This window comes from Dasypus novemcinctus, chromosome 6 (genome assembly GCF_030445035.2).
Source record: "Dasypus novemcinctus isolate mDasNov1 chromosome 6, mDasNov1.1.hap2, whole genome shotgun sequence".
In the NCBI taxonomy this organism is placed as follows: Eukaryota; Metazoa; Chordata; class Mammalia; order Cingulata; family Dasypodidae; genus Dasypus; species Dasypus novemcinctus.
The window spans coordinates 76,081,598-76,093,858 of NC_080678.1; the positions used below are offsets into that span (position 1 = coordinate 76,081,598).

General features: G+C 36.5%; 2 protein-coding genes and 1 pseudogene across 5 annotated transcripts in view; 1 reads left to right on the forward strand and 2 right to left on the reverse strand.

Annotated features, from left to right (window-relative positions):
• The window catches only part of CTNNA3 (catenin alpha 3), a 1,802,485-nt gene that overhangs the window by 1,253,941 nt on the left and 536,283 nt on the right, over window positions 1-12,261 (reverse strand). The window lies entirely within an intron of this gene.
• LRRTM3 (leucine rich repeat transmembrane neuronal 3) overlaps window positions 1-12,261 on the forward strand; it is a 190,575-nt gene that overhangs the window by 154,918 nt on the left and 23,396 nt on the right. The window lies entirely within an intron of this gene.
• On the reverse strand, window positions 7,596-10,477 carry LOC139439114 (serine/threonine-protein phosphatase 2A catalytic subunit beta isoform pseudogene; annotated as a pseudogene).

Genomic DNA, 12,261 nt, shown 5'->3' on the forward strand with positions numbered 1-12,261 from the left:
TCTGCATAAAACAGATAGAGATGGTGTTTCATTTCCAATTAAAAGGAATTATGAAAGAGGATCAAATTTTGGGAAAAGATGTAAATTCAGTCTTGTACATATTAAGTTGGGGGAATACAGTTGTAGCTACTAAGCAGTTACATGAGTAAGTCTGGAACTCAGGAAGGAGTTCTGAGCTTAGGGACAAAGATTTGGAAGTCATCAACAGGCAAGTAGTAATAAATGAGATCTTAGGAGTGGTTGAAATCATGTGGGAATTTTATAGAGTGAGAAACAAACCAAGAATAAAGCTTTGGAGAGTGCTAATATTTTGGAATAAGAGATTTAAAAAAGAACAAGAGAATAACAAGAAGAGAATGGTATAAGTTAAGCTAAGGGGATAGAGTTTTAAGAAAATGAGTCTTCATCAGCAAACAGTCCAAAGATGTCAGAGAAAGAATGAAAGAATGCATCACATTTGACCATTGAGAGGTCAATGATTGAGGGATGGTATGAATTGAAGATGGAGGCAACAGTAAAAGTAGACTATGGTATCAAACTCGTATAGGACAAAGAAGAAAAGTATGTAGATAGCTCTTTAAAGTATACCTTTCTTTTTTAAAAATCAGATAATCTCAGAATTAAAAATATTTTGGAAAATCGTCTTGTCTGTTCTCTTTTACTCTGACGCAAAAATCCCCTCCAAAATTTCCTTAATAAGTAATCTTCCAAACTTTCTGCTTGAACATTTCCAGAAATGGGGAGTTTATTAACTCAAAAGAGAGCTCATTATGCTGTTATTGAAAAAAAAACGCCAAAAAAACCCACATATAATAGCTGACATTCATAAATATATATTTATGAAAATAATATTCAAAATAAGAAATACATATTACAAGCAGTACAATAGCCCAATCTCCCTTCTCACTATCCTGGTTTTTAAAATACATGAATTAGTTATGCCTGTTTGTGAATTGTTTATAAGTAATCATACAGTATATACTTTGTTGTTTCTTACCTCTTTCACTCAAAATTTGTGAAATTCACCCATATTCTTTTATTTAGTCAATATTCATGCATTCTCAAAACTGTATAGTATTGAACTGTATAGTATGTGGACATTTAAATGTTCCACTGACAGGCATTTCTGTTTGGCATTATCACAAAGAGGGCTGCTATGAACATTCTAATGTATATCATTTGGTGAACATACACACACATTTCTACTGGATGTGTAACTGGTATTGGAAATGATGGGGCATAGGATATGCTGCCAAAAATTTTTTGAAGAGTTTGTACCAATATAGACCTACCAATTTAGATCATGAGAATTCTAGTTTCTCTACATCCTTGCCCAACACATATTTTCTCCCTTTTTCATTTAAACTACTTACTGAATAAATATCATCACATTTTAATTTAATTTGCATTTTTATGATTTAAGTTGAATACCTTTTCACATGTTTGTTAACCATTTGGATGTCATCCTATGTGAAGTATCTGTTCAAGAATTTTGCTGATTTTTCTATTTGGTTGTCTTTTTTTTAAATTTGTAAGTGTACTTTATCTAACTAGGATATGAGTCATTTGTCAGGTATCTTCTCCCTTTCTGTGGAATGTCTTTTTATTCTCTTAATGGTGTGTTTTGTTGGACAGAGGCTCTTAATTTTAACACAAATCAATCTATATAGTTATTCTTTTATGATCAGTGCTTTTTGTATCCTGATTAAGTACTCCTTGCTTACAAAGTCTTTCTTCTACATTGTCCTCTACTTCCTACTATTCTAATAGTCCTATCTTCTATGTTCTTATTTTCCTCATAATTTATCTTCTTTATTAATCAGATATTTTATCTTTTATTTATTTCAACTAACACATTAGCTATATATATATATATATATACACTTAATATTCTTTTAGTGTTTACCTGGAAATTGCAACATGCATCCTTGAGTTGTTTTGATACAATTATTACTTTTAATATTTTCCTATATTGCTAAAACTTGGACAATTTGAACTCCATTTTCTTCTTCTTGCCTTTCATGTTACTGTTGTCATGTATTATTCTATATGTACCCCCACTCCAGAAAACATTACTCTTATTGTTTGATATAGCTAACAATCATTTGTATTTAACGTGTATTTACACTCACCAGTGTTCTTCAGTTGCCCCAGGATTTCCATGGTTCTATTTAGGACCCTTCTTTTTCTACTTAAAGAAACTCTCTTTAATAATGCTTCAGCACAGGCCTATTAGTGACAAATTCCTTCCGTTTTTGTCAAAAATATCTTTTTTTCACCTTTATTTTTGTAGAATATATTTTTATTAGTTACAAAATTCTTGTTTGGTAGTTATTTTCTCTCAACACTCTACATTCCATTTATCTCCCCATTTTCCTCATTTCTATCAGTCAGTCTTTTTTGTTTTTGTTTTTGAAATTAATATGTCCTTTTTCTTTGGCTGTTTTTAAGATTTTATGTTTGTCTTTGGTTTTCAGCGTTTTTATTATTGATGCACCTAGGAGTGTTTTGACTCTATCCTGCTTAGACTTTGCTAAGGTGTTTGAATCTTTGTGTGCTTCTCTATCTGAAGTTTTGGGAAATTCTCAGTCTCTTCAAATAGTGCATCTCCTCCATATGGTCTCTCCTTTTTGTTAGGAGCATCAGTTTTATGTATTCTAAACTTTTTAGCCATGCCATTTTTTTCTTAATTTTTCTGAGTTTTCTATTTTTTTTCTGTGCTTTAATTTGGGTGCTTTCCAGTTCACTAACTTTGTGTTATACTGTGTTCAATTTGCTATTACACTTTTCCATCAAATTCTTAAATTCAGATAGCACAGTTTTCAGTTCAAGAATATTGGTTTATTTTTTATTTATACCCATTCTCTAATAAAAATTTCCATTCAATCATTTCTTTGGTCCACTATTTTCTTGAACATATTAATCACAGGTTATTTAAAGCCCTTGACAATTACATTCAATATCCAGATCATCTACTCGTCTGCTTCAAATGCCTATTTTTCCATTTGATTACTGATTATATAGTCTTGCTAATTTATACTCCTAATCTTTCACCATATGCTATAAAGTAAGTGCAAAGAATCATATATTCAGATGATATTATCTTACACAAGTGCAGGTTTCCCCTTTCCATTTACAGACACATGATAGGCTGTTGATCTCAAGCCAATCAAGAATTCAGTGGGCCTGGGACTAGGTTGTAGCGTCAGTAAGACTTGGTTTGCCTCTACTTCTCAGCCATGGAACTCCCTGGATTTTCACTGAGAGCCTAATAGATTTTTATCTTCTTCGCCCTGCATGGGTAGTAGTAGGAGGGCTATTTCTTTGTCTTCCAGCCCAAAGAGCAACAAAATTTCTTCAAGAGTCCAGTCATATGTTTGACTTTGATGTCTCCCACTAAGTCATTTGTTTGTTTGCTTGCTTACTTTGTTCCTAAGTATCACAAGTCTACTGAAATTGTCACTCTGCCCTTTAAAAGATTTTAGCCCAGCTTCTCAGCATCCTTTATAGACTTAGATCACAGCAAATAACCCCCGGAGAAAGCTGACATGCATTTTAATTCCCTCCAGGTTCCAATTTTATCATCCCAGCCTGGAACAATCACTAAAAGCTTTGCTGACTTTTCTAACTCCCACATGATACCTTGTGTTTGGGTAAAGGCAAATCCTCAGACCACATTCAGAATCAGCAAATGCCCCCAGAAAAAGAAATGATCATTAGTCTCCTCTGAAATTTTAGTTCATTAGTCCTTATTGCTTCTACAGCTCTAAAAAGTAAAGAAATACATGAATTCTGGAATTGATCTGAACTGTTGTAGGTACTGCAATGGGAAAATTGACCTGCCATGACCTACCTTTAAATGAAAAAGCTATTATAATTTAAAAGCTCTAATTGGCTTTTTAAAATTATTAATTTATTGAAGTATATCACTCATACATGAGCATGCATAAACAATAAGTGTATAATAATAGTTGTGAACTTACAAAACAAACATATATAACATCATACAGGACTCTTATAACTCACCCTACCACCAATAACTTGCATTGTTGCTAATCCTTTTTAACTAATGATTAAAGAGCATTGTCAAAATATTACTACTACCCTAAGTATTTTTCCCCCAACCAACCCTATTATTATTTTTATATCATTTATATATGAATATTCATAAACAATTAAGTGTATAGTAAAAGTTGTGAACTTACAAAGCAAACATGCATAAGATCATACAGGTGTCCCATACATCAAACCTCCACCAATACCTTGAATTGTCATGAGATGTTTGTTACAAATTATGAAAGAATATTTTCAAAATCTTACTGCTAATCATAGTTCTTATATTACACTTGGTGTGTTTTTCCCCAAATACATCTATTATTTTTAAAGTATATTTTTATGGGAGAAGTTGTAAACTTATAAAACAATCATGTACATGTGCAGATTTCCCAAACAACTCCCCTCCATCAACACACCACACTGTGGTGGAACATTTGTTATAGATAAGATAACATTATCTGATGTTATCATGTCCATAGTGTACATTTGGCTCACATTTTCCATACTGCCTCATTATCAACACAGTACATCTTTCACATAGATGCAAGAATATTATATTATTACTGCTAACCACAGTCCATAGGTCACTCCAGCTGTGTTTTTTCCATGCTTCTCCACATTCCTACAACCCTGCAGTAGTGATGTACATTTGCTCTAGCTCACAAAGGACACTCACATCTGTATCATCAGCCATAATTCTTATCCACCTCTTGATTTACTGTGCTATTCAGTTCCTAGATTATTCTTTAGCGTTCTGTCAATCGGCATTTATATACCTGGACTACCATTTTCAGCCACATCCCCACTTATAAACTCCCTGTTACTCACTATGTCTTACCATCCACTATACATTTCCACACTGTTAAAGAAAGCTAATTAAAACTTCTCCATACATTAAACATCAGTAGTCCATCTCACTCCTCCTCTTATCTCCTTTAAGAATCCACCACCTACCACCAGGTCTTGAAGATATTTTCCAATAATTTCTTCTAGAAGTTTTATAGTTCTTGCTTTTATTTTTAGGTTTTTGATCCATTTTGAGTTAAATTTTGGATAAGGTGTGAGATAGGGGTCATCTTTCCTTCTATTGACTATGGATATCCAATTCTTTCAGCACCATTTGTGGAATGGATGTGTTCTGCCCAAGCTGTATGGGTTTGACTGGCTAGTCAAAAATCACTTGACCATACATGTGAGGGTCTGTTTCTGAAACATAAATTAGGTTCCATTGGACTATGTGTCTATCTTTATGCCAGTACCATACTGTTTTTACCACTATAGCTAGGTAGTATAATTTAAAGACTGGAGATGAGGGTTTGCTTTTCTTTTTATGATGTTTCTGGGTATTCAGGACCCCTTACCCTTCAATTTTTTTTTAAATGCTGGTGGAATTTTTATCAAGATTGCATTGAATCTGTATGTCAATTTGAGTAGAATTCACATATTAATGATATTTTGTCTTCCAATTCATGAGCAAGGAAAGTTCTTCCAGTTATTAGGGCTTTTTTGATTTGTTTTAACATTGAGTTGCAGTTTTCTGAATACAAGTGCTTTACATCAATGGTTAAGTTTATTCCTATTTGAGTTTTATCTGTCATATTTTATTTTCACTGCTCTTTTGACACTTTTGGTTACTTTTATTGATATAATCTTCATTTCTAGACTCTCTTTCAGGCCTCTCTGTCCTGTCTTTTCTTTTCAGGCTCTAGCACATCCTTTAGTATTTCCTGAAAATCTGGTCTCTTGTTTAGAAATTCTCTCAGTTTCAGTTGATCTGTGAACATGCCAAACTCGCTCTCATTTTTGAAAGACAGTCTTGCTGGATATAAGATTCTTGGCTGGAAGTTTTTCTCTTGTAGTATCTTAAATATATCAGACCACTGTCTTCTTGCCTCCGTGGGTTCTGGTGAGAAATCAGCACTTAATCTTACTGGGTATCCCTTATATGTTACATATTGCTTTTCTCTTGTCTCAGAATTCTCTTTTTGTCTGGGTGTTTGACATTCTGATGAGTATATGTCTCAGTGTTGGTCTTTTCAGATTTTTTCGAAAAGATTGGAGTATGTTGTGCTTCTTGGACATGAATATCTATGTCCTTCAATAGGGTTGGGAAATTTTCTACCATTATTTCTTCAAATATCCCTTCTGCCCCTTTTTCCTTCTCTTCTCCTTCTGGGACACCCATGACACATATGTTTGCACACATTTTGCTGTCATTTATTTCCCTGAGACCTTGTTCAATTTTTTCCATTCTTTTCTTAATCTGTTCTTTTATATGTTCACTTTCAGAGGCCATTTCTTCAAGCTCACCAATCCTTTCTTCTGCTTCCTCAAATCTGCTATTATATGACTCCAATGTTTTGTAAATTTCATTTATTGCACCTTTCATTCCCATAAGATCTGCTATTTTTCTATGTATGCTTTCAAATTCTTCATTGTGCTTGTCCAGTGTCTTCTTAATATCCTTAATCTCTTTAGCTATCTCATTGAATTTATTAAGGAGATTTGCTTCAACACCTATGAGTAGTTGTCTCAACTCCTTTATATCATCTGGAGGCTTATCTTGTTCCTTTAATTGGGCCATAGCTTCCTGTTTCTTGGTTTGGATTGTAATTTTTGTTGGTGTCTTGGCATCTGGATTACTAGAGTATTTATTCTGGGTGCAGTTTTTCTCTTTAGTTTAGGGCTTTTTGCCCTTTCTCCCTTGCTGGTTGGTGCTATAGCTGTGGAGGCTCAAACTGCCCTCATTGTGCCAGGGACCAATGAAACTTCTCCCAACTTTGTACTTTGCCAGGGGTAGGGACAGAATCACAGCTGGTGGAATAATCTAAGTCATGCAGGCCTAGACTGTAGTTGCCCAGAGAGACTGATGAAGCTTCATGCCCCTTTCTCCTTTGCCTGGGGTAGGGATGGAGCTGCAGGTATGGGCAGCAATCTATGCAGTTCGGGTTCAAGATGACAGCATTTGCCCTGGTAGACTTCCAGTTTTCAGTCTGTGCCAGCCAAAGTTACCTGCAGTTACCTGGACAGGCTGGTGCAGGGACCACCTCCTCCCTGCCAGAGGCAGGCTGAAGCCTAGGCTAGGGCTGCAGGCTGATCTGGGTGAAAGAAACTGTTTCCTACCCCTTAGGCTGGGGATGGAGCCAAAATGGCAGCCACTGGCCTCTTTCCAACTCGGGCAGAATCACACCCCAGCTATTCCCACTGTTGTTTCTTAGCCAGCCAAGTCTACCAATCAGTAGCCGAAATCAGCAGCTAACCATCTCCTCCTTCCCTGTTCTTGAGAAATGGAGCTTCCAATTCTAGTTACAGAATAGCTCCTGGAGTGGCTCATGCCACCAGAGTAGGTTAAACACCGGCTTCCATGGCTTGGCTGGTAATTTTCTGGAGAGGCTGGCACAGGTCCCCACAGCTTCCACCCTGCAGCAAGTGGCGCTGGGGCATAGGCTAGAGTTGCAATCTGACCTGGAAGGAAAGAAGGTGGTCTCCACCAGTACTGTGATTTTCAGTCCATTCCTCTTCCCTTCATGCCAGGTGTGGAGTTAAGATGACAGCTACCAGCCTCTCTCTGACTTGGACAGGCTCAAACTTTAGCTGTTCTCAGGATTATACTTTAGACTGCTGAATTTACTCATCATTAGTTGAAGGTGGTGTCCAAGCGTCTCTTCCTCCCCTGTTTTTGGAAAGTGCTACCTGAGGAACAGCTCCTGAGGCAGCTTGTGCCTCCAGTGGAGGATGGGCACCAGCCTCCAGGGCGTGGAGTGCTCTACTTATGAATCTTCTCTGCAGATAAGCAGTGTCCTCCTTCCAGTCGTTCAAGGATATTGTAGGATACTCTTCTGGTCTCCTGCAGTCCCCAGACAGGTGCTTCACTAGCTCCAGAGAGCTCTGGGTGTTTACTAACTGCCCTGTGGCAGGAGCTGACTCTAAGAGCTCCTTACTCCCCCATCATCTTGCTAGTTGTCTCTAATTGGCTTTTATTTATTTATTTATTTTTATGTTTAAAGTGGAAAGTTTATTTGCTCATTACACCAAATAGGATGCAAGGACTGTCATGACAAATATACAGAAATATGCAGATCAACGTAAAACAGTAATTTAGTTTAAATGAAGGGAAATCTCTTCAATGTTATGACAACATAGTCCCTAGAAGAATCTTTGCTTCAGTTAACTATACATTTCAATAAAATAAAGGGTGATAATGGATTAAGTTTATGTTAGCTAGTGTGAGTTTTCCTTAAAAAATAAAACTCCAACTCTATAATCCATGCTAGTTAAACACTATAACTAAAATTCTCAAATACATGCAAAAAGAGAGAAAGGAGTTAGTTACCATTTTTGTTTGATTAGTCCAGAGAAAAATGGTTACTACAAATACATCAGGCAAACAGTTAAGACTGATCTAGAACAGTGTGGTACTGAATTTCATTCTCAAATTGTGCTAAATGCTCATTATTAGTATGGCACATTTTGGTCCACGATATGGTTATAATGCCAAACTAGATCCCAATTTGTTACAGAAACACATAGATTACTGTCGCTTTTTTGTTTGTTTTTAAATATATGTATTTTAAAAAGCCAGGTATACTTCCACATACAAAAGCAGGTTTTCTGAGGAGCAATTTACAGGAAGTAGTCTGGGGTGCCCTGGGTAACATGAGGTTCTCCACAACAAGGCACTGGGTCAAACTGAAGGAAGGAATATTTTAAAGTGTCATCTAATTCCATGATAGCAGCCTGGTTCCCACAACGATAACAATAATTGGGTGCACTGAATATAGTAAGCACATTGCGATCATGACACCAATTATATCCCTCCATTACAAGGTGGTGAGTATGAGAAACCAGCATGAGGCCATTGGCATGGTTAAATGTTTCAAAAATGTCTTGTCCAAAATATGTAGCCAGCACCATGTGGAGAAATGCCCCACCCACCATGATCATCTGGATCTGCCCATAACAAATCACACATTGGGCCCTCATGTGGAACTTCTTGTAAACGATCCAGTGATACAGTGAATCTATGGACGGAGAGAGGCCACCATGGAGGCAGAATATCTGTCCATCTGCTAAAGCTGTAAGTGGAAGATAATCAAAAAGATCTGTGAAATATTTCCACACATTGGCATTTCCATACTTTCATAGACATTCATCATAAAAGCCACGTATTTGGGTAATTTGTCAGCTTTCACTGTTTCCTCTCAATATTGTAATGCATTCTGGATAATGCACCTTTAATACCACAAGAGGAGTCACAGCCTCCACTGGAATAATAACCTCTGTCAACATAGTCCCCCATGAATAGATAGTTTGTGTCTGGTGATTTCCCACCAATTCTAAAGAGTTCCATAAGATCATGAAATTGACCATGAACATCTCCACAGCCTGTAAGAGGGCAACAAACCACTTGCACATATGATTATTTTGTTAAAATTTCCTTAGCTGTCTCACACAGGGTCTGTACTTGGTTCTCGTTGACACTCCTTCAGCTGCTCCACCTATAGGTCCAGCTCCTCGGTAAACGCCTTGTCATCCTTGTCATCCATGGCGGCTGGAGTGCCTTCCTCCCCTCCCCGCCACTGTGGCCGCTGCCAGGGCCTGGCAGGCAAGCATGGAGCCGGGGAAGGGGCCCCCTGCCCCCATGCTGGCCTCTAATTGGCTTTTTTTTAAAAGATTTATTTATTCATTTATTTCTCTACTCTTCTCCCCCCCACCCCTATTGTCTGTTCTCTGTGTTCACTCGCTGCTCGTGTTCTTTGTCAGCGGCATGGGAATCTGTGTCTCTTTCTGTGTCTCTTTTTGTCACGTCATCTTGTTGTGTCAGTTCTCTGTGTGTGTGACTCCACTCCTGGGCAGGCTGCACTTTATTTCGTACTGGACAGCTCTCCTTTACAGGGCTCCCTTGCGCAGGGACACTCTGCGTGGCAACGCACTCCTTGCCCGCATCAGCACTGCACGTGGGCCAGCTCCACACGGGTCAAGGAGGCCCGGGGTTTGAACCGCGGACCTCCCATGTGATAGACAGATGCCCTAACCCCTGGGCCACTGCGCTTCCCTCTAATTGGCTTTTAAAACTCGTTAGTATATTGAAACAAAATGGACTCTCTCATATTTTCCACTTATTATCTTAATTTTGACATCTGCAACAACATAGATAAATTTTACCCTCTTCCATATTATATTTCTTCATCTATGTGAAGAATCATCTCAATTAAATCTTTTGTTTTTTGCTTTAGTTAAAATACTAACAAATCCTAAACTTATTTTTTGTATTTAAATCCTTTGCCATCCTAGTCATCAGATTCAGGAAACATTCCACTATGTGAACACCTCTCTTCGTATTCTAATATGAACATGATATCGAAGATCCTGTTATTATGTCAAATGAGGAAAAAGAAAAGAAAATCACATAAATGTCAAATACAGGAGTTATCTGATGAGTTGTTTTAAAATTATATGTGAAAAGGAGAAAAACATAAAGACAGAGAAAAATAAACCAAAGATAGGAAGAATGGAATAGAGCATCAAAAATTAATAAAAGCTCATGAAAAATGCTAAATAATGGGAAAAAAAACACTTCAGTCTCTGCAAAGTCTTTTCACACAGATTATCTCAATTTATCCTCATAATTTAATCACATTTTATAGATAAGCAAACTAGAATAATTTAAGTGACTTTTGTCCACTGTCAAAAAATGTGATTAATGGCAGAGATTTTCTTGGTTCAGGAACAGATATATATTTACACGTCTACATTCAGATCTGCTGGATTTTAGAAATAGTTCCAGGCAACCACTCTTAAATTTTATCAGCAGAAATTTACCTATAAAGAATGACCTTCTAAAAACATTCACATTTCTATTATTTGAAAAAAAATGTAGATTGGTTCTCCCTATTGACAAAGAAAGGCATGTATACAGAGCCACTAAATACATTTCTTAACATCATTAAATCTCACAAAAGTGAGAATGCGAGGATTTCTATTATTTCTCATGCCAATATGCAAATATAGTATTTAAATATATTAATATATACTTAATATATTAATATATACATGTATGTGAATGAGGTGTCTGTGGTATATATATATTTATTTATATAGGCATACATTTAAGAATCAAATTACCCATTAAATGGTCAATATTTAACAAGAATGACTTAATCCTGAAATAATCAGTTATCTTTCCCCCACTTGCATAATAAGCTAATAACTGTGTATTTGATGTCCTTCCTCTCTTGAAGAACTTAGGGTTGCATGTGGTACCTGAGGTGACTACTTTAAGTTTCTAATAATATGTTTGTTTTCCCAGAGATGTCTAAATTTAAAACTGCATTATCAAGAACAAGTATTTCATTCCACAGTGGAGATCAGATTAAGAAAATGAAACCTGAGCGAGGTGCCATTTTCACCTAGAGTCATTGTAATGTAAATGAGAGCAGAGTTGACTGGGACCTAGGCATAGGCTGAATACCTGCCTCTATTAAGATGAGAAAGGGACAAAAGGGGGAAGTAGGAGATACTTGGAACATGTTTTTCTAACTTTGTAAAACTGCATACTTGGTTCCAAGAACGTTTAATATTTTCTCAAAGTAAGATACAGATGAAACTCTCCAGTCCAGGAAATTAGTTGGGCCCACGCTGCTACTAGGAGGGAAAGGAAGTTATTTTAAACATTCTGAAGCTTAAGCTAATGCAGAGTACCCAAAATATGTTGCCTGGCACCTTTTAAGTGCTCGTTGCTATTAAGTGAGTTGAATATGAATTGAATTGTGCGTTCACTAAAAGCATGCTTCCTGAGTGAGGCCTGGGCAAGTGGGGCTAAAAATTAACTTGAAAATCTAAAGCCATCTATTTTAAAAATGCATGATAAGCAACACAGGAAGCTTTTACAACTAACCAGCAAAATCTGAGCTTTCAATCAACAATTTCTTTCACTGAAGGTGTGGAACATGGAACAGATCCAGAAGCACAGATGGTATTTTACATCTACACATGCAATTTCCTTTTTCTCCATTTTTATGAAAACCTCTATCTCATTTTTTTCTGAAAGAATGATAGAATTTACCAGTCAAATGCAGCACTACTTAACTGCCTCTGGAAATGTTGCTCACCTCCATTTCATAGTTTTAGCAGCAATTTAACTCTCTTTCACTATATGTAGAAATATGGAAAAAAACTTATAAACAACTCTTTATTATATCCTGA